General features: G+C 47.2%; 1 protein-coding gene across 1 annotated transcript in view; it reads right to left on the bottom strand.

The window, feature by feature from the left end:
* SGTB (small glutamine rich tetratricopeptide repeat co-chaperone beta) overlaps positions 1-4,775 on the bottom strand; it is a 30,205-nt gene extending 25,430 nt beyond the window's left edge. The window contains exon 1 of the mRNA XM_075269914.1: positions 4,735-4,775. The gene's annotated coding sequence lies outside the window, so the exon portion shown is untranslated. The remainder of the gene's footprint in view (positions 1-4,734) is intronic.
* Positions 4,776-6,525: the final 1,750 nt, after the last annotated feature.

Consider the following 6,525-nt stretch of genomic DNA (forward strand, 5'->3'; position numbering starts at 1 on the left):
GGGAAGTGAGGAGATGTAATCAACATGAAGGACAGCGTCTCTTTATGTTCCGGTGGGATGTAGATCTGTAAAGGTTCTGTTTCTAGATCCACTGGACCCGAAGCTAGGGGGGAACCGTCTACCGTCTCCATTAATACAGGAGCCTGTCTTTTCTTGATCCCGATCTTATTCTGAGCAGCAAATGTGGAGTCCATGAAATTTCCACTGGCCCCGGAATCAATCATGGCCGATGTCTCCAACCAGTCAGATCCCTTCTTAATGCGGACGGACACAAGGCAATGCGTTCTCTTGTTCCCGAGCCGAGGAGGAGGCAGCATAGAGGAAACAGTCTGAATAATTGCGTTTAATGGTAGATTCTGATCTGAACTGACAGACTCCTCATCTGATAACTCGTGATCAGCTACCGCGGCTACCATTTTAGGAGGTCGTATGGGACAGTTCAATAACATGTGACTGAGATCACCGCAGTACAGACAAAGTTTCTCCCGCAGCCGGTGCTCTCGGTGGTCATTCCTCTCGCGATGCTGCAAGGAGTCGACCAGCATGGGTTCGGCCTCCGGCCGCTGGGAAGGCTTGCTTGTAACCTCCCTTGGGAAACCCCATGAGGATGGGTCACTACTGCGCTTTAGAGCCTTCCATTTCTCCAGCCGGCGCTCCGACATCCGGGCGTCAATCCGGACACAATGATTAATGAAGTCATCCAATTTGTCAGGAGCCTCGGCCCGGGCCAATTCATCTTTCATAGCTCCTGATAAGCCCTTACGGAACAACGGAAGTTGGGCATTGGTGTCCCACGTGGTATCCACCGCCCATCTCCAGATCTCCATGACATAATCGATAACCGGACGTCTACCCTGTTTGAGCGCCAATAAGGTGGTTTCTGCCGTAGCCCTCCGGTGGGGGTCATCAAACATCTGTGTCATGGCGGCTACAAACTCATCAAAGTTGTTGAGTCGATCGTCGTCTGTCTCAATAAGGGGGTTAGCCCAAGCGATGGCCTTGTGGGTTAGTAACATTATTATGCACAGCACCTTAGAGCGATCTGTGGGAAATTGTGCTTCATGAGTGCCGAAATATAAATGGCATTGATTGATGAAGCCCCTGAACTTGTCCCGATCGCCGCTAAAGCGAAACGGGGGCAACTTAGGCAAAATTGGTGCTGGAGGCGTAGTGGGGCCACTGGAAACGTGATGTTCCAACGCCTGAGTACGAGCGCTTAAGTCCTGTAAAGCAGTTCCAATCTGCTGCGCATTTTGGTTGACCTGTACCTCCAGGAGAGCCAGGCGCTTCTTGACGTCCTGGACCTCCGTAGCCAGCGTCTGCGTGAGACTGCTCACCTGTTTCAGGCGAGCGTCTAGGGACTGAAGTGTGACGACCTCCATGATGGCTTGTGTATCCTGTCACGATATGAGTGGATACGCAGGAGGCCAGTGGTCCGGTTTCAATCCTTTATTGCAAAACTGACACAGGATAGACAAGCAGACAGTGAGGGCTGGCTGAGAGCGGGAAGGCGGTGCGTAACCAGGCAGAGGTCAAATGGATGTCAGGGCAGATAGAGTCTGTCGGTGGACGGGAATCCCGGAGAGCGGACCAGGTGGACGAATAGGCACCGGGGTCTTCAGCGACAGCAGGCGCAGACCTTTCGCACTTCCATGCGGGCAGCGGAGTCGCCAGGTGCAGCAGCTAAGCCGAAGGATGAGTAGTCAGGTGACTGAGTCGGGGAGCCCAGCAGGGGTACAGCAGCAAGTAGAGATGATCCTGAGGTGGACTGCAAGGCCCAGCAGGAATGGGGAACCAGCGGGATAAAGCCAGCTCCAGGAGCTTGAGGTCAGCCAGCGGAAACTCCAACGGAATACACAAGCAATGTGTAGAAGATACCACGCCCCTTAAAAGGCATGTGACCAGAGGCATGTGACCAGGAGTCCAGCCCAGCTGCAGGAAACTTAGTTCAGCGAAGCCCTTCCCGCCATCTTGCTTCAGGGCACCTGATTCCAGTACACACGGTACACAAGGCAGAATCCTAACAGGGACCCTCAGTGATCCTGAGAATAAAGGGGATGTTGCATTGAAAGCCTTTTTCAGTTTCTTGGGATCAGAAGAGATCCCAGAGGTTGGACGTACCCTCATCCTAATGTAATAGCATATACTAGTGCCATGTCACCACTAAGAGAGGAATACTACTGTAACCCTATTAACACTAAGTTAGTGCAACAGTACTAATGACATTTAGAGACCCCCATTTTCCGTAGTCAGACCCTCAGCAATCAGATTCTTATTCTCTAAGCTGTGGAAAAAAACTTAACCCTTTAAGGACGTAGGGTATTTGATATATTAATGCTCGCCAACTTTTTTCATATATTCCCTCCTCACCTTTCACGATTCACATCTTTTTTTTTTCCTGTCAGGGGCTTATTCTTTGCATGACTTTAATTTGCCACTATTTTGTGACACCTGTAAAGTTTTGATTAGTTTTATTAATGGTTTTTGGAGGTCCATGTTAAAACCCCCCACAATTTTATCATACATGTTTGCATTTTGTTTTATGGCGTTCACTCAGCAATAATAATGACATGGCAGTTTTGTCCGGTAGATCATTGCGATTACAGCGATACCATATTTATATTGGTTTTATTACGTTTTATTGCTTTTACAAATAAAACGTCAGTTGATGAAAATGAACGATTTTTCTGGGGTCACCGTATTTGGGCGCCTATAACTTTTTTACTGGATTTTTGATGGAGGACAAGTTGTACTTTCTGCTGGTACCAATGTTTGATATGTATTACTTTTTAGAATTTTTCATTGTTATGCTTTGCTGAAAGCAAAGTGTTCAAAATATGTTAATTTGTGCATTGCGGTATATTTTATGGTGTTGCCATACAGGATAAATAATGCGATTTTTGGAGAGTGGGGGCCGCTACTGTAGCTCTTCAGAATGGCGTTTCTGACAGTCAAGGAACGCTCTTCTTCACAGTAGCGTCTGTTGTGCTGTACTGTGAGAAGGGCGTTCCTTACCGCCCAGCAATAAGGCTGAGCGGTGAGGAATGACCCCTCCCCCAGTACTTGTCTATGGATAAGTACTATCTGGAGTAGGGGGCGTTCCTCACCGCTCACCGTCATCGCTGGGCAGTAAGGAACGCCCCCTCTCACAGTAAAGCGCAATAGACGCTACTGTGAAGAACAGCGTTCCTGACTGACTGTCATAAATGCCCTTCTGACAGTGAAGAGCTACGGTAACGGCACTGATAGCTCTTCACCGGGGGCACAGAACGGGAAAGCCGACAGTGCACTGAATTCAGCACACTGTTGGCTTTCTAGCGGTGTATTAAACCGCATGTGCTCCAGGAGGTGAAAGGTCCTCTTTAAGCCCTGATTTGCACCGTGTCCACCACATTCTGCGAATATGGGTATTGTGGGACGGGCTGAGGCTGATTTATTAAAGGTCATGGCATGAGTTATAATGGAAATCTACACCAGTCCCTACTTAGATTTCTATTCTACTGCCCAGACCTCTAACACCTTTCTGAAGCTGCGCGGCCGTTTACTAAGACTGGCGTAAGATATGAGACAGAAAAGTACGAATATGGTGGAGATTATTTGGTACAAACTATACCAAGTTCAAAATGGTGTAAGCTTAAAGATGAGCAATGGAGACAGATTTTTTTGTCGCATCAGAAAGTGAGACAGAATTTTTGTGTGTCAGAAAGCGAGACAGATTTATACATAGGTCTACGGCTACAAACGGGATCTGACAAAGTCAAAGTTTGACAATATTAATAAATCTTCCCCAGGGTGTTTTTTTCAGTTTGGGGTTCATGCCCTACTTTCTGTAATTGTGTCAAATTGCTTGCATTGTCTATTACCCTAGCACAGGGGTTAGCAACCTCCGGCACGCCAGCTGCTGTGAAACTACAACTCCCAGCATGCTCCATTCACTTCCATGGGAGTTAGAGCAAGTCTGCATGCTGGGAGTTGTAGTTTTACAACCGCTGGAGGGCCGAAGGTTGCCAACCCCTGTCCTAGAATGATGAGGGACATGTTGGATGGACAGATCTGCAGACCTGACCAGCAGTCCCTGAGCCTCAGCTCCTTGTGTGCATGAGGCCTAAGAACTATTGAAGCCAATGAATCCCCTCTAACAACACACATTACAATCAGCGAGCAAAATATCACGTACCCATACCAATACTATAATATCTAACATAACATGACAAGTCCCCTGACGATCTCATTCATGTACATACAGATATGCAGCAGCGTCCTGGGCTTCATGTACTTGGCATGCCATACACAGCAACCTTGCAACAGATAAGTAGGACAGGGCTTTTCTTATGCAATGCACAGTCACTTTCTGAAAAAAAAAGCAGCATGCCTGCATACAGGTCCACGAACGCCATGTATTCTCCAAGAATGACATCATACACAGGCTCCCCAGCATCACATGCATGCAGTCCCTTCAGCACCACCAACACTAGGCTCTATGGGGCTTCACTATAACAGGTATTTGGCAGGTGAACAGTCCATATGGCAGAGACATTGGGCCCTTGTCATCGGTCACTATGTCAGGCACTTTGGAAAGGACAGAGTTAAGGATATTATAATGAGGATGTCACCCTGAAAAACTCCTGTCACCGTCTACAGGATCTAGAGTTTTTAACACTGTCATTTCCAGAGCCAAGAGGGTCCAGCGGGCACATCCCAGCCAGCGACAGCAGCAGCAGCAGCATCCCTTACCGTGCACACCTGCAGCAGCCTGTGGAGTGTGTGGAGCTGACAGTGTCAGAGGGAGGCGTCTTGCTGACAATCACAACCCCTTAGTCACAATAGGTCCAGTGTGAACAGTTCCCTCCCTGCTGCTACCCTATTAGTTGCATCAGTTAACCCGTTATTGTCCGTCACCTGGCAGTTCCTTACCATATCCTTGTGATATGCATGGTTACATCTATTATTAAATCATCATTTGTTCTCCATTCACAAGTTATACTTCTATTCTCTAGCATACGGCTACCGTGATATCATTTTAATCACATTTATTAAAGGGATTTTCTTCGTCAACTTTGTAATACTCTCTGGCCCAGATTTACTAATAGTTAGTGTAAACTTAGGGCTCGTTCATAGGGGGCAAGAGGGGGCAGAATAATAGAGATCTACAGTATGTAGACCGCTAGATTTATTTTTTCCGTGAGCGGTATGTTCCAGCTCACGGAAAAAAGAAATGAGCTGCCCTTTCTCCAGACGGATTCCACGGCTGATTCAGCCCCGGTGTCTGCCTCGCGGCAGCACCCTCTGTACTTGGCCCATTCATTTGAGCCTACTCCGAAGGTACTGCAAGCAGCAATTTCTCTCCACATGATTCGTGCGGACACCGCGTGGAAAACACACAGACCCCATTATAGTCTATATGTGCTTTCATAGCTCATCGCTTTTGAATGCGTTCGGTATTCCGTTCAGGGGGTCCCCAAGTGGACTCCCCAAACGGAATACCGAACACAGATGTAAACCAGACCTCAGGTTCCCGCATCAGAATCAGGGCCAAAATGCACAGGGCTTAACCCCATGTGAACAATCCTTTTAAGGCTCAGCTCATATCTGCGTTTGGTATTCCGTTTGCGGAGTCTATTTGTGGACCCCCCGTACGGAATACCGATCGCATTAACAAGCGGAGAGCACTAAAAGCACATGGACCCCATAGACTATAATGGGGTCCATGTGTTTTCCACGCGGTGTCCGCACAAAGTCATACAAAGAGAAAAGTACCCCATATGGGTGAACTCCATTATACCCTATGTGTGCTTTCATTGCTCATCCAAGTGGACTCCCCAAACGGAATATCGAACACAGATGTGAACCAGACCTCAGATTTCTGCTTTCTTGATACTTTGCTACAATGTATCAATAGATGAAGTGTATCATCCAGGAGTACAGGGTTTCCTAACCCAGGTGCTAGGGGTAGATAACCTGAGACTGAAACGTTTAGGTACTATAGGCTGAAAGGGGCAACACTGGACTCCATGTGGAAAGGATGGGTCATTTTTGTGAATTGAGTCAGTATTATTTGTGGGGAACTTCCTAGTGGCACACTTCTACATGTGCAATGGATGCGCTGGGCAGATAAAGTACATTGTGCCCCTTACATATCTTCAGTCCACTATAGAATAATTTCAGAATGGTAGTGATTGGTTGGGTCCTAAAAAGAAGACATATCTGGGTCCAGGATAGGTGCAGTCACTAGCAGAGTCACAGACATATGTACATACACACACATATATACTGTACAGCTTGTGCTCACATATATACTTATATATACATAGACCCAAAAACTGAAACCCAATTAGCTTAAAAAGCAGTTACCTGCTGATCCCCGCAGACCTTATATAATGGGGTCAACTGGGTTTCCACACGGTTTCTGACCAAAAAATGTGGAGAGAAAAGTCTTGCTTGCAGGACTTTTCTCTTCATATTTTTCAAGTGGATTCAGGAACGGATTCCCCAAATGACAACTAAGTGCTGGTGTGAACCTAGCCT

This window comes from Leptodactylus fuscus, chromosome 1 (assembly GCF_031893055.1).
Source record: "Leptodactylus fuscus isolate aLepFus1 chromosome 1, aLepFus1.hap2, whole genome shotgun sequence".
NCBI lineage: Eukaryota > Metazoa > Chordata > Amphibia > Anura > Leptodactylidae > Leptodactylus > Leptodactylus fuscus.